General features: G+C 42.8%; 1 long non-coding RNA gene across 1 annotated transcript in view; it reads left to right on the forward strand.

The window, feature by feature from the left end:
• Nucleotides 1-4673, forward strand: part of LOC109306989 — a 5956-nt gene extending 1283 nt beyond the window's left edge. Inside the window, exons 2-3 of the long non-coding RNA XR_002100144.1 lie at nt 2945-2952; nt 4664-4673. This is a non-coding gene — a long non-coding RNA (uncharacterized LOC109306989). The remainder of the gene's footprint in view (nt 1-2944; nt 2953-4663) is intronic.
• The last annotated feature ends 21179 nt before the right edge of the window (nt 4674-25852 follow it).

Consider the following 25852-nt stretch of genomic DNA (forward strand, 5'->3'; position numbering starts at 1 on the left):
TATTTTATGCACCGAGTATTATTTAGATGTGTACTTGCACATACCTATGCAATCCATTTTAATCCAGTTTAGTGACATTATGGTTCAATCTCTAATCATGTCTATTAAAATTAATGTATATTGTATGCATGTGTTTATTACATGTAAACACAGCCCATTTTTATGAGAGAGTTCAAATGCATCCACACAGCCCAGAGGATCTATGGAGGAGAGTTGCCAACCCAAGAAACTGCTGTTTTTACTGGAAGCTTTTTACTGACAACCACACTTTTATATTTTACTATGCGTGGTGTTGCCTACATTCAAACTAGCTCTTCTAACTGAGACCTGCCAACAGGTCAGGGCCTGGCAGAAGAATTAAATTTACATTATGTAAAACTTAGTAGTAAAAACAGGTATCAGTAAAAGAAAAAAAAAAAAATGACTGTCAGTAGAAGGTTTACATATTATCAGTGAAAAAAAAACAACCTTGGATTGGCAACTTGCATAGAGGAGAAATGAAAGCTTGTCTCTGTTCTTGTTTCTTTCAGCTGGGACTCTTAAAGATTGAAAAAAATGGCCACTCTTAATTTCCTTCCTCCTCGTGCTCTTAGGCTATCCAGCTCATTCCCATCATCCTCCTGGAGAAATGCCAGCTTTTCCAAACCTCTGAACTTGAAGAGATTTGTCCACAGCTATCTAAGAAGCCCAGCAATTAAAAAAGGTACACACAAAGAAGTCAATTGAAATCAGCAGTTAAAAACCATTGTGAGAGCTTTTACTCCCTCAAGAGGGATGCATGACATGGAATAACATCTAGTATAGTAGGCTTATTCTGTCTGTCCACAGCACTCTGCTTGGTTGTCTCAGCAGCCAATCGCATTGCTTACTGAAACAACCAGAGTGCTCCAGACAGGTAGGATAAGCCGGGAGGTGAGTTGCCAGCAGGCCCTGAGCTGCAGAAGGCCCAGTCAGGCCCCCCCCAGGGGTGTACGAAGCCTGCGGCATATCAACATGTGTGGGGCTGGGGGTGGCAAGCAGCTGACAGGGAGCAGCCAAAGCGCAGAACCAGTGGCATGCAGCGGCTGTGGCAAGGCCTGTATAGCACTGTCCATGGGGCCCCCAAACCACGGCCCGTGGCGATCACCGTGATTCACCCCTCCCCCCCAGGGATGGTCCTGGCCCCGGTGCTTCCCTCCAGGGTGGCAGTGCCCCCCGGGACCAGCCCACCACAGAGGGAAGCACCGGGATCCCCCACAGCTCAGGAGCTGTGTGACCCCCCCCCCCAGCAGCTCACTACCTGGCTGCAGGAGATGCAGGTAGGCTCCAGAATAAAATTTTTAAATTAAGAATCAGGCCCCTCACCAGGTTCCCCACTTCGGCAAAGCCTGTCCAGGCCAGCTACTGCCAGGTTGAGTAGCCCCTGAGCTATGGGGGGCCTGGTACTTCCTTCTGTGGTGAAAGTGCCCCCCAGGGCCACCTGGGTGGGATGCTAGCTGCACAGATACAGCCCCAGCTCACAGGCAGCACATGGCAGATCCAATGGTGCATGGGACACTGGAAGCCCAGGCATGCTTGGGGAAGCTATGGCTTAATGGGCTTTCAGCACTCCATGTACCATCCCTGCCACCGTGGACCACCCAGAAACAGACTGACTGCCCCAGGAAGGTGGTAGGAGGGTGGCAGGGTGTGCTGGCAGCCAGAGAAGGCAGTAGGGATGGTGCACAGGGCACTGGAAGCCCATCAAACTCAAGCTTCCTTGAGCATGCCCAGGCTTCCATCACCTTGCACACCATCTCTGCTGCCTTCTCTGGATAGGTCCCTTGTACAATTGATGAATATTGCTGCAATTCATTACATAACAAGCTAAAATTCATGGGATGTATTTTAGTTTGCTACGTAAAAAAGTAATTTAAATTAGAATACGCCATGAAACGTGTACACTGTTATGAAATTTAATTATAACATGCTGACAGACATGTACACTGTTACACAATTACATTGTTAAAAAAGGCAATTAACCACTAAAAAGGGGCAATTTCCTCATAAGTACAAAGGCGCTCAGTCACGTGTACAAAAATGCTCTTATTCTATGACTACGGAAAAGGTCAGACTTTTGACAAAACATGTATTTATATTCCTTAGCCTGTCTTTACACATGGACAGCTTTATGTAGCCTTTTCGAGCGTGAGAAGTTTAGATTCTGTTAAGTATTTGGTCAAAGGATAACTAAAAATCTTGTATTTAAAGAAATACTTTTGCAATAAAAATGTAAATCACAAATGTTTGGCGGGCTTCAGCTAGTAATACATATTAAGCCTCGTTCTTCTTATCTTTTCCTTCCTTCCTTGCCTTCATTATATTCAGCGTCTTGTCATATGCTAAGATTGAGAACACTTGGGAGTTAGAGACTGTGTTTTCAATTACATGCATCTACAAGCTCAATGGACCCTAGATCTCCGAATGAGGCCTCCAGGCATTACTGCAATAAGGGGCTTCTGGGCATTACTGCAATATGGAGGTAAACAATCACAGAAATTACATAAGAAAATCATTGTAGTGGCAGATTATAGGACCCGGCATTCTAGTGCACAGTTTCTGAAGAAGAGATTTTCCAATCCATTGATACTTTTCTGTCTCTAAATTGCTGTTCCTCTCTCTTATTATTCACTCACATTGATTTTCTTCAAGCAGGAAATATCGCCTTGGAATAAATGTTTTTAATTTATAAAAGTAAAATGCAAGCACTAAAGCTTATAGTCAAAGTCTGCCCCCTGAAGCTTCAGTCACAGTATTTGTTTGCATCTTAAATTGCTTTCTCCTTCACTATTGCTCTTCCTTCAGCATATGTTGATTGGTGCATTATAAATACCAATGACAGTTTGAATTGCCAACCATTAATCCTTCCAGAGCATGGTGTATGTGTGAGAGGTCATCCAGACCTCTTGCACATATGCCTAGGCAGGAGCTTTTGTAGGCACAGAGGCTGCCCAGAACTTCCATTCCCTCTTTTGGCCACTGAGACAGAATCAGAAGACCAGATTGGTCACGTCCACACATGCAGGCACACGCACTTGCAGCAGCTCAAATAGCAGCAGCGCAAATTTGTCCCAGATATTTGTGCCTCGGCACACATGTCTGAACATTCACATTGGTTTGGGACAAGTTGTGCCACTTGGGGCATACTGACCCTGCCCAGCTCCTCCTGAATCTTCAGCCGGGGGAGCTAGAGGCTGGGGCCAGCACCTGTTCTGGCCCCAGCAGTATAAAAAGCTGCCCTGGAGCTTTGGAGCAGTCAGTTTGCATCTGGGGACACTAGCCCTTTGTACCAAGTGGAAATGCTGAAGCAGCCCTAACCTAGAGTGGCCCCTGCACCTTCTGTCCACTGCAACAGACTGTCAGTGGGGGCTGCTGCCTGGCTGTGACCTGTTGCTACCTGCAACAGCAACTGCTCCCTTGGACCTATGGCCCCAAGGCTGCACAGCTGCCAGGCCCAGATGGCGGCCTTGGTTGTGGTATGGGAACTTCAGCAGAGCTTCCTACACTTCTTGTCCAGATGCCATAGTGTCTCTTTGAAGGACCCAGACTGCAGTTACCTCCAGGCTCCACTCCAGGAGTGTCCCCTGTGCCACTTTTTTCCTGAGTTTTTAATACCAGGATTTCCTGGTATCAAATTTAGAATCCACACTACAATTATGTAGCACAGGTAATACTTTTTCATTTGTAGTATCCTCGACTCCTTTGGGACACCACAACAGGCACATGCTCGCTTGTCTGGATGCAGCCACTAAGTCTAGACGTTTGATGCCTCCAGGGTTGTAATTGTATAGGTCTCTGGGAATTAAACCTGGGTCACCTGTGTGGCAGGCAAGGAGTCTACCGCTGAGCAACAAGGGATTTCCATGACAGTCAGATATATAAGCAAATATCAGTGTTCCAGTGCTACATAGCGCAACTTACAAGGCTATTTCTCAATATGCTTGGGGCTATTTTCTCATATGACAGTCTACCATTGTTCCTTTCCAGCATATGAGAAATTTCCTAAATCAGGGTCAATGGTTCATGCAAGCCCAGTAGCCTATCGGACTAGCATAGTTAAGATGAACCAGTTTCTGCAGCCAACAGCACACAAAGGAGTAATATAGCCAGCATTGCATCCTGATGCTTTTTGATTCCCAGCCTAAGCAATCACACATACTTTTAAAATTAGATCAACCAGGAGCAGCCTTCGGCATTACTCTAAACTTGAACCTATAGCATCTCAACCACGCTGGTAATGTGTGCCCTTTTTGCTACCTCTGTTCTTTTGAATGTGGTTAGCACTGAAACTTCTCTGTGCTTAAGAAATTATTTTTAAAAACCTACATGGTGACAATATCGTTACACTCGTTTAATTATTCATACAGTGGTTATTACTTCAAATGTAGTGGTTTTTCTTTTGGACAGCACTGACAAGAGATCATCTGAGAATAATAATTTTCCTGCTTGTGTCTTTATCATAAAACTAGATGTTTATAAGCCAGAATTGTGCACAAGCAATGGCTCTTTCTGTTGTTGCAGTGGCATCCTCCTTTGTACAAATTTCATCAAAAACAGGTGAAAGAGTAGCTAGAGAGGCTGGATATCTATAAGTCAGCATGACTGGATGAACTCCATCTGAGAGTACTGAACAAACTAGCTGAAGTCATTGCAGAACCACTGGCAAACCTCTTTGAGAGGTCCCACCAGATTGGAAGAGGGCCGATGTTGTGCCTGTCTTCAAGAAGGGGAGGAGAGAGGACCCAGGGAACTACAGGCCAATCAGCCTTGCCTCAATCCCAGGAAAAATCCTTGAAAAAATTTCTCAGGGAGTCCACATGCGATAAGCTAGTAGAAGGAGAATTCAGAAGGACAGCCAACATGATTTTGTTGCATGTAGGTCATGTCTGACTAACCTCATCTCCTTCTATGACCAGGTTACTCAACCACCTGGATAAGGGAGATAAAGTCAATGTCATTTACTTGAACTTTAGGAAGGTCCTTGACTTGGTGTCCCATAAGGCTCTCAAAGTAAAACTAAAGGACTATGGGCTGTTCAACAGTCAATGGGTGGGAAGCTAGCTGTGGGGTCAGACCCAGTGAGTATTAATAGATGGATCTGTGTCAACCTGGTGGAAGGTAGTCAGTGGGGGTCCATCCAGGGTTTGGTATTTGGACCTGTGTTTTTCAACATCTTCATCAATGATCTAGATGTGGGGGGTGAAAAGTACACTGGCAAATTTCACTGATAACAATAAGCTGTGGGGAAGTACAGTCACTCATTATGGTAGGCTGATGACCCAGACAGACCTAGACAGATTAGTTAGATGGATGGACCAAAACAAGATGCTGTTCAACACTGAGAAGTAAAAAGTGCTCCATCTGGGGAGGAAAAATCCACAACAAACTTACAGGCTTGGTGATGATGTTACATTAGCTAACACCAGTTAACAGAGCAAATAATGCTACTGTAGCACCAGATCCTACAGTTAGCAGAGCAAATAATACACTAGCATGGGTCAACCAATGCATCTCAAGCAAAACTAAGGAAGTTATTTTCCCACGCTACTGAGCATTAGTGAGGCTGCAGCTGGAGTACTGCGTCCAGTTCTGGGTGCTGCACTTCAAGAAGGATGTGGAGAAGCTTGAAAGAGTCCAGAGAAGAGCCACTCGCATGTTTAGAGGCCTGAAGAGCAATCCATACAAGGAAAGGAAGACAGATACGGGATAGTTTAGCCTAAAAAAAGAGAAGATTGAGGGGATTTGCTGGCAGCTTACAAATATATCAGCAGAACAGCATCAGGGGCTAGGCAAACAACTATTCACCAAAGCGCCCCAGGGGAAAACCAGGAGCAATGGTCATAAGCTCCTAGAAGAAAAAGTTTCAGAATGATGTAAGGAAAAACTTCTTCACAGTTCATGTGACCAGACTCTGAAATAGCCACCCAGTGGGGATTGTGCAGGCAGCTACCCTGGATATCTTCAAAAGGAGACTGGATGCACACCTTGCTGGGGTTATTTGACCCCAACAGTCTTTCCTACCCAGAGCGGGGGGCTGGACCCAATGATCTCATAACGTCTCTTCCAGCCCTAAACTTCTGTGAATCTGTAAAGGAGATGGCAAACAAGCAGGTGTTCCATAGTCTGCACTTCACCCCACACACATATATTTATAATGTATTAGAGTAGCCCCTTTTGATCATGTTTGTTTTTGATCTTCCATTCTGTGTGCACAGTTTAATTCAGGAATCACCACATTGTCCAGTCTAGATCAGCCCTTCTGGTTCTCAGGTCCATTTCAGTGCACCTGATTGTGAATAATCTTTCCTTCATAACTTTAGTTCTGACCCGACATCTGTCGTGTCCAATTGCACAATACTGGTCACAAAACACTTTCATGCTTTAAGCTGTTTAGTTACTTCTGTGTCACAACAGAGTGGATTCCTGGGGTCTTCCATCTGCCTTGATATTTCTTTTTGGTTTGCTACCTTTCATCAGGTGGTGCAGTGCCAGCCAGTAAATGCAGGCTACTCTTTAGTGTTGGCTTTAGACATGCTGTTATTTCATGACAGCTGTCATTTAGAACTGGGTCTACTTTCTTGGCATGAACTGATCATTCCCACATTGGACATGCATACTGTGCAGTGGAGTAACACAAAGCAATAGCAGTGGTTTGCTCCCCACTTTGAGGTGACCAACTTTCAAAGTATGTTTTTTTTTTGTTTTTTTTTGTTTTTCTGAGGGAGGAGGGGAAGGGCTCAGATGCCCGTGTTGTGCGTGTGTGTGGGGGGGGAGAGGAGATGTGGATTCATCTAACCCTTTCAAAGTATGTTGTTGCAGGAGCTGACTTTCCCTTTCATCTTCTATACATGTGCTTTGAAGGTAAGTGTTTCATCCAGTGTAACCCCCAAGTACACAAGGTTTGGGTGATTAGTCAGTGGGATTCTATCCCAGATGATGTTTAATTTCCACTTGGCTTCTCTATGAAGAAAGTGAAAAGCTGTGACCTGCATCTTGGTTGGGTTGGTGCAAAACTGGTTCTTATTGTAATAATCTGAGAGGTTGCTCAATACACATTAATCTATTCTTGACAATGGCAAAGGAATAGATATGACCAACACTAGCAGGAGAGCATAGTTAAACATTCATAAACTGAGTAACCATCCAAGGAAAGTACAGGAATACCACAACATCACAGCCAACCAGGTGGATCACCAGCTTCCATTCAACAGTAAAGCATCAAACAAACAGCCTAAAATATGGATTAGACAGCAAACTGATCTGGAGGATAATCAGTTTAGCATACCATACACAATGGATGAACTTGATGTCAGGATAGGTCACTTGCACAGCAAAACAGTTGGACTCAGTAACATAGGCATGGAGCAAATCAAGAACTTTGGTTCTACAACCAAGTTATGGGTATTATCTCTCTTTAACAATTGCTCACCAACCCTTAGAATATCTAAAACTATGGTGACAAGCCCATGTAATTGCTCTATCAAAGACAAAGAAGGATGCCTCTGACCCAGAGAACTTTAGGCCAGTGTGACTTCTGTGCTACCTTTATAAGCCTGATTCTCAATTGTCTTTCAACTCGTATCAAACAACATCTAATACTAGAACAAATCAGATTTAGACCAGGCAAGTCCTGCACTAGCCAAATACTAAACATCACCCAGCATATAGATAACAGGCACTTTGTTTGTAGACCTATCACCAGCATATGACATAGTCAGCCACTGAAACCTGCTTGCCAAAGTCTATGATATGATGCATGACTACCACCTAGTGCAGCTCATCTTTTTGGGGGAAAGACGTTTTTTATGTAGAACTGAGCAAGAGAGCCGCTGGAGACTACAACAAAACAGCTACTCACAGGGTAGCATGCTAGCACCAATCCTTTTTAACATATACACCAAAAACCAACCCATACAGAGTAAAACAAGGAGCTTCATAAAGGCTGATGATCTATGCATTACATCACAAGAATAACAATTGAGGATGCAGGAAGTAATAATAGCTAAGAAGGCAAGGAGCTGTAGCAGGCTTATCTCTAGCAACACTCCAATTTACGCTCCATTTCTTCTTGCTTAGATTACAGTAGATAGATGGTATTTTATGCCTAAGGCTATCTTAATCAGTGACATATACTTTGTTTTGTCTTTTTTGTGTTTGCAAATAAATGTAAACACATCTTAGATCCCCACCACCACTTAAACCTAGATGTCATTTTAAAGCTGCATTATCCATGTTATTTTGGATCACCAACAGCTCACATGCTTTCAGTTTGCATCACAAACAGCTCGCAGGCTTTCGGCAAGTGGGTAAGGAACATAGAGTTATCTTGGTAAGACAGAGGAAAAGATCCAAGTTTTTAGAATAATTTAACTATGGTGCCGAGCACTATTAGGTCAGACTCCTCTTTCCCTTGAGGTAAAAATTGTTGTAGCTCACAATGTCATTAAGGATCAGCTAGAAGATTATTTTATTGCTGCAAAATAATTAAATTACTAGAATCATTTGAGAATCTGTGCCCAACACATCTAGTAACCAAGACAACAGGAGTAACAGCGACCTAGATTTCAGTAAAGTAACCTTAAAGCCTAGGGGGGGAATATTTGTATATAAATATTTATATTTGTTGTTGGAAGGAAAAGAATTAGCAGCAGCATTGTAATGTTGACTATATGATCTATTTATTTAAAAATTAGAAGCGTTATCTAGAGAGAGGGAGCAAGAGAGAGAGAGAGAGGGAGCGAGAGAGAGAGAGAGTGAGAGTGAGTGAGTGAGTGAGTGAGTGTGTGTGTGTGTGTGTGTCCTCACCAATCCAGAGATCAAAAATCCAGAATTCTCGAAAATCTGGCACTTTTTAAGCTTCCCTCTCTGCTCCCCCACACATGGAGCGGGAAGGTTGCTGCTGCCACCATCACCACCCTGCACCACTGCTCCGTATACAGCCACTGCTTCAGGACCAGCTGCCACTCCCACCCCGGCCCGATGCAGCAGGGGAAGCCTGCACATAGTGGCTGCTGCTGCCATCCACCACCCCACTCCGTACCGCTGCTCCAGGACTGGCTGTCGCTACCCTCTGCCCCCACTCCATGACTGGCCACTGCTCCAGTCTCAAAACACCCGAATTTTCAAATTTCTGGCAGGTGCTCAGTCCTCAGCATCCCAGATTTATGAGGTTATACTGCCCATCCTGTGACCAGACATGTGAAGATACATGCTACATGAAGGTTACAGAGAAGAACAATAACAGTCAATGCAGAAATTGGGAGTCTCTCCACACTGAGGAAAAGAACTAATCCTAGACAAGTAACGTATGGTTTGTTGCATGAAAGTGTATTTAGCTGAATCTGGAAAACTGGTAAATGAAGCTTCAGTATTTCTGTGTAAATGACAGTATGGGAATTGAGTTACTAGGAAGTGGGTCACAGGCCACACAAGGATACAGGAGGATGAATAAACCTTTGACTTTGTCACAGAAAAATAATAATAAAAGAAAAACTAGATGTTTATGCACTTTTTTTTTTAAAGTTTCAGGGAACTCAGCTGTTCCAGTCAATATGGTTCACGTGTCTCTTGACAGACAATGCATATTTGCCATCATGTGGTTTTGTTCAAGCTACGCTGAAGTTAAAGTGTGTAAATTCATGTATATGATTCGCACTGCATTTCTGTCTGAGATTAAGGATGATGCTTTGCTTACCCGATGCAAAAATCAAGCCAGTCTCAAGCACTGATTCTAAATGTATACCAGATTCTGGTGCAGTTTCAGTGCCTTTAATGGAGCTGCACTTATTTATCATCAGAAGACAAACAAATAGACAATTTGGCCTTCTGAGAGACCAGCCCTGGTTTAAGATCACATGGTTATAACTCCCTGGTAGTTACTCCAGATTTACACTTGCATACAGGTTTCTCTCATCAATCACAAGAGTTAGGTTCCTGAAAGTTCCCATGGTTGGCAAAGCCCACAGGGCTGGAGGAGCAGGAGCAGGGGCTGGCACCAGCAGGGCCAGGAGAGTCGTGGGGGATAATTTTCCAACTGTACCCCCTCCCCTTCGCTGAAGCATGGATACTCAAAGCCATGGTTGGCAAACCCGTGGTTGGTGAGGGAAACCTATACATAAAAATCAGAGTCTGATCTAAGATCTCCCATAATACAAAGTTCTGACTCCTCAAATAAGAGCTTAAACAGGGTTGGAGTTGCTAAGTGATTGATGTTCTTTCAACAGACTAACATATGGGTGCAGGCACCATAGTGCTATGTATCAGAGAAGGAATTAGAAGAAGGGTTTTGGATTAAAGTATCTGGGGAAGAAGCCAAGAAAATGAGAGAATTTTGCAATATAAACACAGACAGATATAATCTGAGTAGCACCAGAAATTCTATGCTAGTTGCACACAAGATGCAACCAAAAGATAATGTTTTTAATCTGAAAATTCAGTTTACCAGGGAGAAGTACAACCATGGACAGCGTCAAAAAACTGACAGTGAACCATTAAGAGCAGCCAAGAGCTGTTACTGTTGAATAGGTGTTCTGACACATTCCTGCAAAAGAATTTTGAGGCTTAAAGGCTAGGGACAGACATTCAAAAAGCCTGAGCCTGAATTCAGTCAGTCTTTGCAGGTTAGTCTAACGTGGCTAGGCTAAATCACTTTGTGACTACAGAGACATCCCAGACATGCAGGCATATGCCTGCAATGGCTCAGGCTAGAAGCTGGGGGTGCTAGAGTAGCCCTCTCTTTCCTAGCCCAGGGCTGAGCTGAGGGGGGACATGGCCAGGTCCTGGCAGGATGCTTTGATTAAGGAGGAGTTCCCACCCCACTTCTGACCAGCCCAGCAGGGAATTGATAAGTGTTTATCACCCTGAACTCAGCATTTATCACCTCATTAATAAAACAGAGGGACATTACCAGCTACCTGTTGATTCTCCCTTTGTCCAGTCACCACAGTACAGACAGTAGCCAGTATTTGGTCTGCTAGCTAATGCTGAGAGGTGTCTCCTGTAAGGCAGAGGAGTCAAGGAGGGGAGCAGGGACACCTGCAGTCTGTGCAGACCTCCAGCCAGGGAGCAGAGGAAAGAGACCAGCTCTGCTGTGGAGCAGAGAGCCCCGCCCAGCCCAGAGAGCATGCAGGGATGCTGGGGGTGTCTCATCTAACTTAAACCAGCAAGGCGTCTGGGACAGACATTGCACAAACAGGAATCAGTTAAGTCTGATAGTGCATTCAACCAGGTTCATCTCAAACCAGTTTCAGCCATTTTCACACTGTTTTATGTGCACCAAACATCTGTTCTGTTACAGGTTTAACCAGTTACTGATCACTTAAACCAGTTGATGTGTAATGTCTGTCCCTACCCTTAGACATCAATCAGTTTTATCATATGAATTTCTCTCCTGACATATGACAATCGTCATATTTTGAGTACAAATCTGGAAGTTGTACCACATGAAAAATTAATATCACAGATCTTGGGGAATGGGACAGAGAGCTGGCAAAAAATTAAATCATTTAGCAGGTCCCAAGTCTGAGAGAAATAAAGAGCGTTGGGGGTGATTTGCTAGCCATGACAGTCCAGGAAACATGTGAGAGGCAAGGATATTTTGGATGATGCCACTTTACCGGACCAATCACATGGTTTGGAAAGCTTTTAAGACATTTTTAGGCCCAAAGTATTCTTCTGCAGATTTTCAGTTAGTAGGATGGTATCCTACTAACTATTATATAGAAAAAACCTGCAGACCATTATATTTGCATCTACAAAACTATCAGTCATCCCAAACAAAGAAAGCTATAATTTACAGTCAGGCCCTATGATACCAACCCTATGAGAAGATGTGGTTGCAACACCTACCTTGCCATCCTGTAAACTGCCTACATAGCAAGGACACTCTAGCAGAGGCATAGACCCAAATACCCTGCAGCAACCTACTACAACACAAAAAGAAACCCTGCCCTGACCACAACCCCCTGGTTGTCACCTACTTTAAGCCTACAATGCAATTGATAAGAAAGCTCATCAAACAATTATAGCATATATTCCAAGAGAATTAGACCTTGAGAGAAATATTTCCTCCTTTTCTCTCTCTCCCTTTTCCCCCCATCCCCACGCCTTGGCTTTTAAACAACCCCCCAACCTCACCCAACTCAGAAGCAAACTCCTTGATGAATAACATACACCTAATGGGACACAATCCTACCTTGTGAAATGCAAGACTTGTTGACTCATCACCACTGCTACCACAATAATCCCTACCCCACCCCCCACAGTGAAGTTATCAGAATCCATGGATCCTACACATATCTATCCTAGAACATGATGTGTGTCATGCATTTCACCAGATGTCCTCATGGAAAATATATGGATGAAACTAGACAAAAACTATGTTCCAGAATGAATGAACATAGGAAAAAGATGAAAGGACACAGACACATAAACATGGATAGGGAACATTTTTCAGAGACTCACCACTCACTTTCTGGCCCCATAACACTCATGGCTCAAGGGAAATTTACTGAACAGCTTAAAAAGTCAGGCCTGGGAATAAAAATTCATGACTTCCAAAAACCAGCGGTGTAAGTAAAGGAGGGGTATGGTGAACAGAGCACCAGCCCCAGCCAACAACTTGATGAGGAAGCACTACTGCTGCCAGCCTAGGATCACCACCAGTGACAACCCAGCCACTGCCAATGCCCTCTGCCACCCAGGGCCCAGAGCTTGCCAGCAGTCTTTGCCAAAAACTAGGAGCTAAGCATAACATTGACATTATGGCTCATTATTATCTGCTGGCTAATACGTCTGCACTCCACAGCCATCTTTGTCTTGTTCTTCCACTTTTCAGGTCATCCTGCCTATTGTATTTTTCTCATTTTTCAGCTAATCCTGAAAATGTTTCTTTACTCATTTTACAGCTTTACTCCCTTAAACAGATTGATTTTTATTTACATATGGACTTTCACAGGATATTGCTCTGGTCATCAGCTCAAACAGCTGCTTCTTTCTCAGACCTGAAAAAGAGTACTTCGGTTTTGAAAGCTTGTCTAAAATCTCTCCTAGCTTTGCGATTGGTCTAATAAAAGATATCATACCCAAAAAAATTTCCTTGTCTCTCCTGTAGACAAGAGGACAGTGCTAAGCCTGGACCACAAAATGCAGCTTGGTGGGTAGAGCATTGGACTGAGTCAAGAGACCCGTAATTCAGTTCCTACATCTGATTTTCATTCCCAGCTTAGCAAATCACTGCGTGATTTCCCTCCAGCTTTTGTCCATTTTGTCTGTTTAAATGGTAAGTAATTCAAGTTCTACTACATGTTTATAAATGCCTGGTACAGTGGGAACTTGATCTATGTGGGATCCAAATGCAACTGTAATACAAATAATCTTTATGATATCTTAATTCAGCTCTTGCACAGCCTACAGCCAACTCCAGACCTGGGAGAAAAGGAAACAGCTGAATAAGGAATGTTTCAGTAAGCATTTTCTAAGGGTTTTTTTTCCCATCCCCAATGTTTTAAGTGTAGCCAAAGCCTCTCCCATCCCTGTTCAAATAAAGCACACTGATTACACACAGGCATATGCAAAAGTTGTTTGCCAGCCACTACACTGTGAACTCCTTGAGCTGTTTATTTTTATATTGTGAGAAGGGATATGGAAAAAAGACTCGAAAGAAAGCATCTCTGGGGTATTTACTGAGGATTCTAATTAACATCCCAGAAAGGCTGAGCTGTATATGGACAAGGAGACAGTCAACCTTCAGGTGACATCAATCACTCCTGTTCCTCAACTTCTTTATGAGTGTTATTGCACATTCTTTCCTTGGTTTGTTAAACAGGCATCTGATAAAGCAACAGATTTCTCCACAAAACCCAGTTAAGATGTTATCATACTGTAAGTTTGACTTCCCTAAAGCCTTTTGATATTAATTGAAAGACAAAAATCAAGGACAGCTAGCTTATTGTTAAAAATATTAAAAGAAAAGAAAAGACAGGTTTCAGCCATCCCTTGTTTTGTTCTTCTCCAATGAGAGGGAATTGCAGCTAGTGCAATTACACTGCTATGGCATTTTGTGAAGTGAGGACAGTTCATATTATGCATAGCACACTGGAGGTAAGTGTATCACAATTTATTAAAGGAAAGATCACAACTTATCATGAGTGACTGGTGCCTCCCGAGTCTGGGGGAGGACCAGATCACTGATGGGTAGGGTCCCCAAGCGGCAAAACCAGAAGCAAAACCAGAAGTGTGCAACTGGCACTTCCAGGGGGTGCACGGCTGATCTCAGGGGGTGCACATGCACCCCCTACGCATCGCTACTGCAACTCATTTCTAGGAACAAGCAAATATTAATACTGCTTATGAACAAAAAGCTTGAGGCTAAAAATCCAGGCCACTTAAATATCCAGGCTTCTTTCCCTCCCATAGTTATATTTATCAAACAAAAATTCTACCCAGCAAGAACACTGAGCCCCGCCCCCGCCCCCACACACACCAGGAGCAGATGCACTTGTACCTTCTATGACAGCCCTGATTTTCAAAGGATGTGTGTGGAAAAAGCTAAATAAGTTATTTTCATGTTCTGTTTCTTTGGTTTTAATACCATGTATTCCATCACCAAGTCTCACTCTGTCAAGTGAACCCACATTCCCACCCTCTTGCATTCCAATCCCATCCCTTCTCTGTATCTTTTCCATGTTGCCCCCTTCTCACTAGCAAAATGGAAAATATCCTGCTAGGTTGTTTAATGGCAACTGAGATACTCCTGAGCCTCTCTCAACAGATCAGAAATGGGCACATGAAATTCACTGGCAGTCCACATCCACTGGGGGCAAAACCTCCTCCACTTTCCTGGCAAGCCTGCTCTGAAGCGTCTTTCTGTTTACTGACTCTAGGCACAGACATTACATTTACACATTGTAAAATCAGACATAATTTATGCTAGTGCCCAGAGCAGACAAACAACGAGCTCTCCCAAGCTAGATACTAAAGTAGGTGCTTTTACCGCATTTTGCCACTACTTGGCAGTAGAGCCAGAAACAGCCTATTTGCACAAACCACTCCCCAAAAGCTGACTAGAGTGCAGGCACACGGTTTATAATCCAATGCAATTTTTAGCATTGTATAAATTACTTCTTTGAGAAAGTATATTATACTGGACTGGAGGGACTTATGGTGGTGCAGGACTACGCATCATGAGCACGGTCATGTAGTACGCAGCACTACAAACACATTTGCAGCACCACATATTGCACAGTCCAGTGTTCTCCCCACTGCAAGGGTGTGCTGCCCAAGCGTGCGCTGCACTGAGTTTTCTGCTGGTGGGGGGGGGGAGGGTTAAACCCCTGGATATAAACGCATGGGCATCAAGAGGCACGTGCAGGAATGAGAAATGTTCCCCATCCTATAAATTTGCAGTTTGTGGGGACGGGTTAACCCCTGGATATCCACAGATCAAAAAAAGCTGCAGGAAAAAAAATGGTGCAGTGCACACTCACCCAGCGCATGCTGCTGAAAAGTAGAGCCAGGCTGCCCAAAGCCATGCTGTGGCTGCCGGCCAGGCTCGACATGGCAGAATCACCATGGCTGCAGCCCCGGGAGACCCCCAGGTAAGGCTGCTGCGTATGTGACATGGGCATTCCCAGGAGACAAGTAGCAATGGTGCAAGGTGCGCTGCCGCTACTTGTCCCCAAGGAACCAAATGTCCACACATGTCTGGAACGCCCTATGTTTATTTCTTTGTACTCTCACTAATGCTGGTTTCAGGAGGGCAACCTTTTATAGAGGTATTGAGGACCTCAAGAAATATACTTCTGAGCTTTCCTTAGCAGCTTGGGGAAGAGTCATGGAGGAAAGAACAGAGAAACCTGGAAGAAGCAGGAAAGGCATAAACTTGGAAAGCAGTAAAGGTGACTAAAACAAACCACGTTTGGTGCAGGGACTTGAGTGACAGGGAAGAGTTTGCTTAGAAGAGTAAGAAAAACTATCCAGGTGGACAGGAAAAGCAAGGGAAAGAAGAGATTCTGAGAAAAAAAAAAGTATGCATGAGGGCAATCTTCATGTGCCTGTTGTATAGTAACAAACTGAAAGTGTTACATTTGCCCAGAATACAAAGGTTAGTCAGTGGCAGAGATAAGAACAGAATTGAAGATAACCTGGCAATGTGTTTAACTCCCTAGGCAACCTGACTATATAGCAGCACTGCTCCCAGAGTTCAAAAGGAGAGCCTATCCAAGCAAAAGGGCTTGCTGTTGGGGGGGGGGGGTGTTGTAATATCCAGCCTGAAAAAATAAAATATTCTACAAATAATTTCACTGAGTTTCAACTGTCCATAAAACTACACCAAATTTTCATCAGTTCAGGACAGTTTTACCTAAATACTTATATTTAAGTATATTTAAAGTTTGCTCTAAATACTACTTATTGCAATAACAGTTGCAGACTGTAGTCCTATGAAAAGGCAGAGTGAGGCAAACATCTTTGCACAGTCATATGGGACACAATATTACATGGGGCTTAATCTGGCATCTCATGCATGTTCCCTCTCAGGAGCTCTCAAGTTATTTTAATAAGCTGGAATCATTCAAAATATGTTTTTACTCTGTATAAATTATCTGAATTTGAAGCAAAATAATCAAATGGAATGAGTGACAGGGAAGAGTTTGCTTAAGAGAATAAGAAAAACTATCCACTATACTATGGAAAGGGTGTCCAGACTGTGGAATAAGCTCCCTCCAGAGGTGGTGCAATCACCTACCCTGGAAATCTTCAAAAGGAGACTGGACAGTCACCTCGCTGGGTTCACCTGACCCCAGATATCTTTCCTGCCTGGTGCAGGGGGCTGGACCCAATGATCTTCCGAGGTCCCTTCTGGCCTCACAATCTATGAATGTTTAAAAGTACAGTAAGAAACATCCCATTTTACCAATATCTTTGCATATCTAACCTGGTGGTTTTGGCAAGTCTGAAATGTAATGTTCCACTGACAGCAGAGAACAGCACATATACACATTGTTTGCTGATTTGTTACAGCGATTATAAATGCAAAGCAAACATTTAGTTTCTTTCTGACCTTTATGCTCAATTCGCTAAGCCATATCAGGGAGTGACAACACAAGGACAAGAAAAAAAAATATCCCAAGCGATTAAAAGGTAGGGAGTTCTATTTCTTTACAATACCACATTCTTTAGGTTGCATCAAAAGCTTGTTTCAGATCAACAGTAGCATCTAATGAGAGTATTTTAAAAGGTTTCAGTAACAAATCATATCAGAGAAATTACATGTCAGAATGTTCTGATACTAGGCAACGCTGTGCAGGTACAAGCACACAATACTTAGCTACTTCTTTTCATTCAATATTGTTAGGAACAAAGCTTAGCTAGTGAACTCACACCAAAGTATTAATCCCTGTTAGAAACCACCCTCTTTTTCCCCTACAAAGAACTGGAATATATATCTGCATTACAATTAAGCAGCAGAGCACAATTACTGTGTCTATCATTGAATTTATTCAAAATATTCCTTTTGCTCTATTATAAATACCTGGAACAGGTTTCATTAAAGGACCCATGAAAATAATTTGTGCTTGTAGAATGAGTTATTGTTACTGCGGACAAATTGTGTACTAGCAGACACTTAGCAGCTGGGAATCCAGTTTGGGAAATTAACAGGATCCTTAAAAGCTAAAAACTATCACTTCAATCTCTTTTACTGTTAATGGGATGGCTGGACAACAGGAAATAATGTGTGCTCAATTTTCCATTTGATCAGTAGACTATGCACAATTCTAGAATTTTACATTTTTGAAAAATTATATTTCCATTTCCAGATATTTTTTCATGTAAATAATGAGGCAAAAAACTGGCTTGTCTGCACACGGCACTCAGGAAAAATTATTAGAGATGTCAAGTTGCATACTGGTTAAAGTACTCAACACAAGTGTGTGGCCACTGTCAATCAGAAATAAAGGGGCTTCAGTTTGCTCTAATGCATCAGAAAATAGCTAACTCAGCTCTTCATCTCTCTAATATTAAGAGTACCATGCCATTCATTCAATGGAATCCTTCAGTGAGACTTTTAAAATCAACATCATGTCCAATTGGTGTAGAGGTTAAAGATGACACAGCAGTTTTTGTATGCCTTTGCTTCTGTATCCTGTGCCGAAATTCCTAATGCCCTACAACACTGTTTATTGATGTATTTTGGCCTCACTGGCCAGGGACAGATATTACACTTTTGCCAGTACAAGTGATCAGAAGCCAGGCTATATCATAACAGAACAGAAGTTCGGCATACAGACTAGTTTAAAAAATGGTGGAACCTGTTCAAAGATTTGCACTCCTCCAGAGGGCCAGTGTGTGTTTTGTTTGGTACTAATCTAAACTATGCTGCTTACAGAAAGCCATGTAACTTGGATCAATTCTGCCCTGGGCTGAGTGTCTGTATCTAGTCACAGTGCGTAAGATACATCAGCGGTGGCCAACTTGTGGCACAGATGCCACAAGTGGCAAAGGTTGCCTTTCTGGGTAACACATGGCAAACTGGGGAAAGATAGGCAACACAGCAGCAGGTAGAGCATGAAGTAGAAAGCAAAGGAGCAAATCAGACTATAAGCACAGGGAAGGAAGCAGAAAGCACAAGAGCAGATCAGGCAGGGGAAGGGGATAAGAGTGACTCTTGGGGAGGGCATGGAGCTAATTTGCAGCCCTCCTAAAGAAATATTGTGTGGATTTAGAGGCAGGCCTTAGTGTTTGAGTAATGTGTTTTTATAAATAATTCAGTTCACAGTGAGAAAAACAAAACAAAACAAGAAAACCCTGAAACAATGGTGTTTGCACCAATCTGACAGACAGACAGACAGACGTGTGGTCTAGGTGCATCTAGGTTCTCATCTGCACTACCAGTACAACTCAGTGTTAGAACTACGTCTTCTGACATTGTTCTTTAACTACACTGCAGAGCAGTTCCAATTTCCAACACATGTGGGACCCAGTCCATGTTTTATAGCCAGTCTAAATCCTTGGACACACCATTTGATGAAGACTTCTGTTCCTGCCTACACTGCAGGTTAGAAGTGAGATGCCTCTGGCTCTTGTTCTATTGCTATATAAATGGGGCCTTGAAGTTACTACAAACTCCATCTCCACCAAGATAATGTGTTTAACTATGCCCTCAGTGGGTGCTGGACTATCCCTATTTACACTTCTGTCACTGTTGCTAGTTTAGTACATCATTAGAGCGCAGTTTCTTAGTCTTTCTTCTCCCATGCACAGTCAGTTTCACAATGCTCATATTCCTCAATAGGCACGGGATTTTTCTTTTTTGCGGCACAAAAGAAAAAACAGGAAGAATGAAAATTTGAAAAAAAAGCAACAACAAAATCCACGCGTACACACACACACACACACACACACACACACACACTTTCTTCACTGTCATTACTGTTCGGAATAGTTACTTGTAACAGCTATAGCAATAAGAGTGGTAAAGGTGACTTAAAAATTGGGATTGTCTTTTTTTATTACATATTAATAAGGCACAATTGCTTGCCAGTTTGTCTGTAAAGTCCTCATCCCCATTATAAAAAAACCCAAAAGATATCAGAAACTATATGGTCCCCTTGACTTTTGCTGGAGAGACTCCTGAATATGCCCCCTCCCGTTTCAGCAGGATGAGTTGCTGCTTGGATTGGCAGTACACAGGATGAAGGAGGAAACCCGTACCTGGCCAGGCGGGAGACAGGTCCCTCTTCTGCAGAACCTCTACTTCTATTGATCAGTCAGGAAGAACTGGGCAAGAAATTTGCCCCTTACTAATCTCCTCCCACACACATCTATTTAAACTCTTCCCAAATTTAAGAGCTTTTCGGAAGCAATGTGATTTTTTTGTAAATTATCATGCTTTCAGGGCAGGTGATTAGGCAGGAAATCTCTTTAGAATTCCCAGAGATCTCGCTTTTCTTCCTCAGGACTCTTATCTTTTCCATTTTACACCTATCCAAAAACAATGTGCTGTTCAAGACTGGCTCAGAAACACTAGCTCCCAGTAGTGGCTGTTAAGTGACCAAGGGCGTTCCCTCCTCAGAGTCCTGGTCAGAGGGAAGGGGACAGAGCCCCTCCTCCTCTGGTGAATAAAGAGAGCAGTAACCTGGTTGAGCATCACTCCTTTTGTTTTTGTGGGAAAAGCTCTACTTTTTTCAGTCTACTTTTAACCACTGTCCTTCCCTGAGCATTTGGAGCCCAGTCCTGTTCTCTCCAAATCGGTGGAAGTTTATCACTCACTTCTGTGAGAACAGGGCTCGTCCCTTAGGGAACGCTGCAGAAAAATATTATACAATTGTTCCTTTCAAACCATAAGGGACACTGTGGCCATTTGAAGTAAAAATGCAATAAAATGCAAAAAAATTAAATAATTCTCCCCTCTCTTGCCTTGCCCTCAGAGCAGTCAGAGTGAAATCCTTAACTGACAAATTATGGCAGACTCCCACTGAGTTCAGTGGGCTCAGGATTTAACTATCAAACCTAGAAAAAAAATCTTTATCTCAGAGAGACTGAAGTAGGATACAATAACAAATAAAATGTTAACAGAATATTATTTATTCTCATAAACAGCAAATTAAAAACATGAGGATTTACAGATGCCAATTGTGTATCCACAAGTTCTCCTTTCCTAGGACACATTTAAGCACCAATTTGTTTGTGTGTGTTATACATTTTGCAGTCAGTGACATCAAGCATTTCTAAAAGGGACTCAAGTGGGTCATGAACTGGGATTCTAGTTAACTCTCATTTTCTTATTTCAGAGTAATAGAATTTTGAGACTTCAGATGAATTTTTATTTGACAAATATGAGGCTCATTCTAAGCATGACTGAATCCCTTAGCCACCCCCACAGAGAGCTACAGCAAAAATGCAATATTCATGTGCCCTTAAAAAGCCTGCAAGGGATTGACTGTATTGCATTTTCAACCTGAGCTAAGACACTAGGACTGGATTTAGTCTCCACACCTTTATGCAGGTGTGCATGACAAGTTAGGATTTGGATGTGTAATAGTTCAAAAAAAGAGAGTAACAGCACCTAGATTTACTGAAAGTGAGGCAGAAATTCTTCCAGGAAAAGAAACCAAACCCTTTGTCATGGGGCTCCTTCAGAAATAGAGGGTGCACAAGCCACCCCCATGGTATTGTGACAGTAAAGTGACATGGGGAATGAGAGAGGGCTTCTGCAATTTTTCACCCATTTCACAGAGGAAAAGATATGTACCCATTTGTTTTACTTTTGACTTAAGAGAGTGAATTGGAGCTCACAATCCTATGCATCAAGCATACTACCCAGTGATGAGTATTGTGTCTTTATACTCAGACTGAAAAGACTTTAAGGAGTGAATGCAAGGAAAAGGAAATAAAAAGAGTAAAACATAGCTGTTGTATTACCCAGTTCAACTCTAAAGTCCAAGAGCTACAGTGCTGTACTACGAACCATTGCTCTAGGTTTTTTTTCAGATCTGCTTCTCATTAGGGAGTGTTTTCAACAAACATTCCCTACCACCATCACAATTGTCCTTTACCTGTTTAGCTTACATATCCTAAGGACCATACTGTTTCTATAGAAAGGAACAGAGCTGGGATAAAGTAATGAATATTCTTCTCCTTTTGTGACACCTGCCATCTGGTTCTTCAAGGTGACAGATGCCTCTAATAAAAAGAAAAAAAAATAGCACTCAGGGGGCATGTCTACATGAGACACTTACTGTGCAGTAGACTAACTAGCTGAGCAGTAAGCAATGCGCATTTATGCATGTGCCCCTATTAGCCTGGGGTAAACCAATTTACACAACAGGATGGTACTTGTACATAAATTACTTGTATTTACAAGTTGGAGTAAAAAGCTCCATAGCAGCATGTTGAGCTAGTCTGGCACTGAAGTACCTTCATGCTCCAGCCAGCCCCTCCACAGCATGTTGAGCCAGGTGGAGAAGCCCTGGGCTGATGGGCTGACACCCTGGGCCCTCTGCCAGTCAGGGCTGCTCCAACCTGGCTCAATGTGCTGTGGTCCCGGGAATGTATAAATGCAGACTTGGAAGGAATAAACTTTGGTAGGATAAAGCCCATTTCACCAAAGTTTATTGCATCATATTAATATGCATGGGTATGTATGCCCAGGTAGTACTTTGCCTTTTCGAATACTGAACTAACTTTAATTGAATCTCAAAGCCTTTCTGTAAGGCAGATAAATAAGCATTATCACCATTTGACAAACAACTAGAGTTTAAATAACTTGTACAAGGTCACCAGTCATTATCAAGAGCAGAACTGTTACTAGTATGTAGTATTTGCTATGTATTCAGGGCTGTAATAGAATAACATCACATTTCTAGGACCAAGGAGCTTTCAGTCTAAATAAGGAGTAATACAAAGCAAGCTGGGAGACCAGAAGAGAAAGTTACTAGCTTACAGAAAATGGTTTAATATTTTTTTTAAGGCTGAAAACTTCTGAATTCTGTAGACAATGTCTGACACACTAGACAACAGTGCTTCCCAAGAACACCGCTTCTCTGCTGTATATCACTTTTCTGATGTATAAAAACAAAAGAACATACTTTCTTATTTCTAGAGGTCAAAACACTGTACAAGTAGGTCAGTGTTTTAGTCCAATGCATCATTAGTGAAATGAATCACAAAATCAAAGAATCATAAACAAGTAGGACTGGAAGGGATCTCCAAAGGTCATGATGGCATTATTAGTCTACCCCTCATCACAAAATAAAGTTCTTGCAGTACAGTATGAGACCTAAGTATTATTAAAGCCAGTCAGTGGAAGACAACAGTATTTACTAATGTTAGCTTTTCCCCTGCAAGCAGCGAGATAAAGATGAGCTTCTGGCACCTGGCCCCAGAATTCCAAGCAGATTTAGATCCGAGCGGTAGGTAGCTAGTTATGCGTCCATGCATAGGCATATCTACCAGTAAAACTGCTGTTTGAATGTGAATGGAATTTCTACTGTGTACACCAGAGGCGGGCAAAATATGACCTGCAGGCCGGGTCCGGCCCACCATCTGGCACGCAGCTGGCCCTGTGGCATTCCACATGGTGCCAAGACCCACCCACCCCCACCAGTGCACCCCGTGCCACAGATCTGCCAGCACGCACTGACCCAGGCCACAGTGCAGCTTCTAAGGGGACTGTTCTACTGTGGCTGCAGCTGCTGCTCAGCTCCCCTCACCTCCAGCAGAAGCCACTAGGCTGAAGCTTCCCCCACCCACCTAGAATTGTGCAGCAAGGGCAGAAGCAGGAGGAGGAGCTGCAGTCACATGGGAACAACCCCACCAGAAGCTGCATGCACTGCTCAGGGCCCAGGCCAATAGGGTAGGGTTGTTCTGCTCCCCTTGCCTCCAGCTGTAGATCCTCCTTCCACTCCTGCCCTGCTGCATCGCTCCAGTCAGGCGGGGGGGATGGAGCTTCAGCTGGGCAGCTCCTGCCCCAGCCCCAGCACATGCAACTCCAGCTCCAGCTCCCAGGTGCCTTCCACCTGCTTTGCCTTGCTGGCATGATGAGCAGCCATTTTCTCCCCTTACCTCCATTGGGACTCTTCTTCCCGCTCCTGCCCCCACTGTGCCACTCTGGATGGGCAAACCAGGGGGAAGCTTCAGTCAGGCAGCTCCCATTGAAGGCAAAGGGAGCAAAGCAGCATCCTGCTGGCTGCAGCCACACTAGGAACAGCCCCACCAGAACCTGTGCAGCGGCCAGGCCGAGGGCCAGTGTGTGTGGCCAAGAGTATGGCATGGGCTGCCGTGAGCTCAGCTTGGCTCCCGAATACTGCTCCCCACCCACCCAAAGCCCCACAGGGAGTTTTGGTGAGCTGTCACAGGCTGGGTCAGCGACACCCACCCCACCCTCAACAAAACTCCCCGTGGCCCTCAGGTTCAAATAAATTGCCCACTTGGTATACACGCTTGGGGGGCATGAAAATCATTTAAAGGCTCATAACTCAGTTGTGTTAAAAAAAGTTCTTAACCTTGTCTAAATAAGTACTGTATATAGGAGAATATCTGCAAGTGAGCTTTTCTGTTCCAGTTATGTTAAAGCTCCAACCTTGTTTCCTTCCAATGAGGAAAATGCATAAACACCTACCTACAATTCAAACATCTAAAGAGATCAGCTACAAACTTCACTAAAGCATTAACCTTCAGGGAAAGACTCAGCTTGAAGAATTTTAACCAAAACATGACTATTTTAGACATGTAAGGGTGAGTAAGCTATAGGACAGAAGACATTTTTGCACTTTAATGTAGGCTGGGCTGGCTACCTGCTCCCACTATAAGACAATATTGTTGTTTGACATAGTTCTGCACTATTACACAAATTAGTTTGACAAAAACAGAAATGCTTTAATTCTTCTGATGGTTAAGTTAGTGTTGAAGGTCTACAGAGGCCCAAGATTTAACCAAAGTCATAGTGGAAAATTACAGTTCTATGCAATTTGGAAAGGCATCCACACACTGATCTTTTGTTAAATTTAAGAAACACACACATGCATGCAGAGTGGAGCCTTATTCACAGTTAGAATATAACATAATTATTTTGGCTTTAATTGTAACAGACAACAAGCAAGGATCCCACTAAGTAAAAGAAATCATAAATGTTGACGATTAGTGTGGTTCACTACATTTGCTCAGCTTCTCACAGCAGGAACTTTTCTCACTGACTGCCAAAAAAAATAAGAGTGGATAATGTTTGTAGTGATTACGGTAATATATTTATGCCCTGTCCGGGCAAGCCTCTCAACTCCAAGAAGAGATTCTCATGCCACAGAGGACTGAAATGTTATAATGACACATTTATTCTGTGAATACTTGTGGCTTCTTTGTCAAGTGATTAGAATTAGATTTAGAACCTTGGATAAAAAAAAAGTGGAAAAAAAACATTATTAGCAAACTGGGTCTATTAAGATGCAGCTATTTTTAGATGTCTGTATCAATCATCCTACATTACCACAGATTTGTATTGTGCTATCATGCATAGAAAAAGATAAATCCTTACCACTAGAGAAACAATAATTAATGATAACAGAAGATAGTGGACAGGGAAGACATAAAATATCAGTAAAATGGAAAGAGATAAAACTAGTGGAAGAGTCTGGTTTTACAAGTTAAGCAGAGCATATACTGTTTTTGTAGTATGTACTTTGTTGGTTAAACTGTTTTTTTCCCCACTTCTAATTATCAGGAGCTATGTGAATGGCCGCTAAAAAGGATCATACTGAGGTGTATATTAGGAAAGGGAACAGAAGCGAGCTTGGAAGAGGGATTAAAGGGAAGCAAAAGTTATTATTTAGCACACAGGAAATATCAGAAATGCCATAAAGTCATGATGCAAACAGTCAAAATGTCAACTTGTGAGGCCTCACGGGAGTGCTGCAGCTAATTTTAATGACTTAAAAGAAAAATAAAATGTGCACAATGTTGTTCATTTTTACTTCCTCAAACTCAAACAAGAACACTCAGTTTATGAACAATTTACAAACCTACAGCTGAACAGTTTTATTCTCATCCTGCAGTGACAGTGGCTGTGGGCTGCATCTGGCCTTCAGACTGCACTCTGGGCAACACAGCTGCTATCCAAACAAACAGAATCACACAGCAGATAATGACGAGCTTTACCTTGGTTTTTTTGTTGAGGTGCATTTCTAGCCATTCTTTTCTCTAGAAGTATAACATCAACATGTGAATAATATTCTACTAAACATTATTCGACCTTTGTGCTTCTTCAGATGCAAATATTAAAGTTGTATTGAAAAAGGATTTTCAGCCTGTGGTTATTCCTTGAGATGCACTACCCTGAAGTAAA

Source organism: Crocodylus porosus, unplaced genomic scaffold, assembly GCF_001723895.1.
Source record: "Crocodylus porosus isolate Cpor-Errol unplaced genomic scaffold, CroPor_comp1, whole genome shotgun sequence".
NCBI classification, from domain to species: Eukaryota; Metazoa; Chordata; order Crocodylia; family Crocodylidae; genus Crocodylus; species Crocodylus porosus.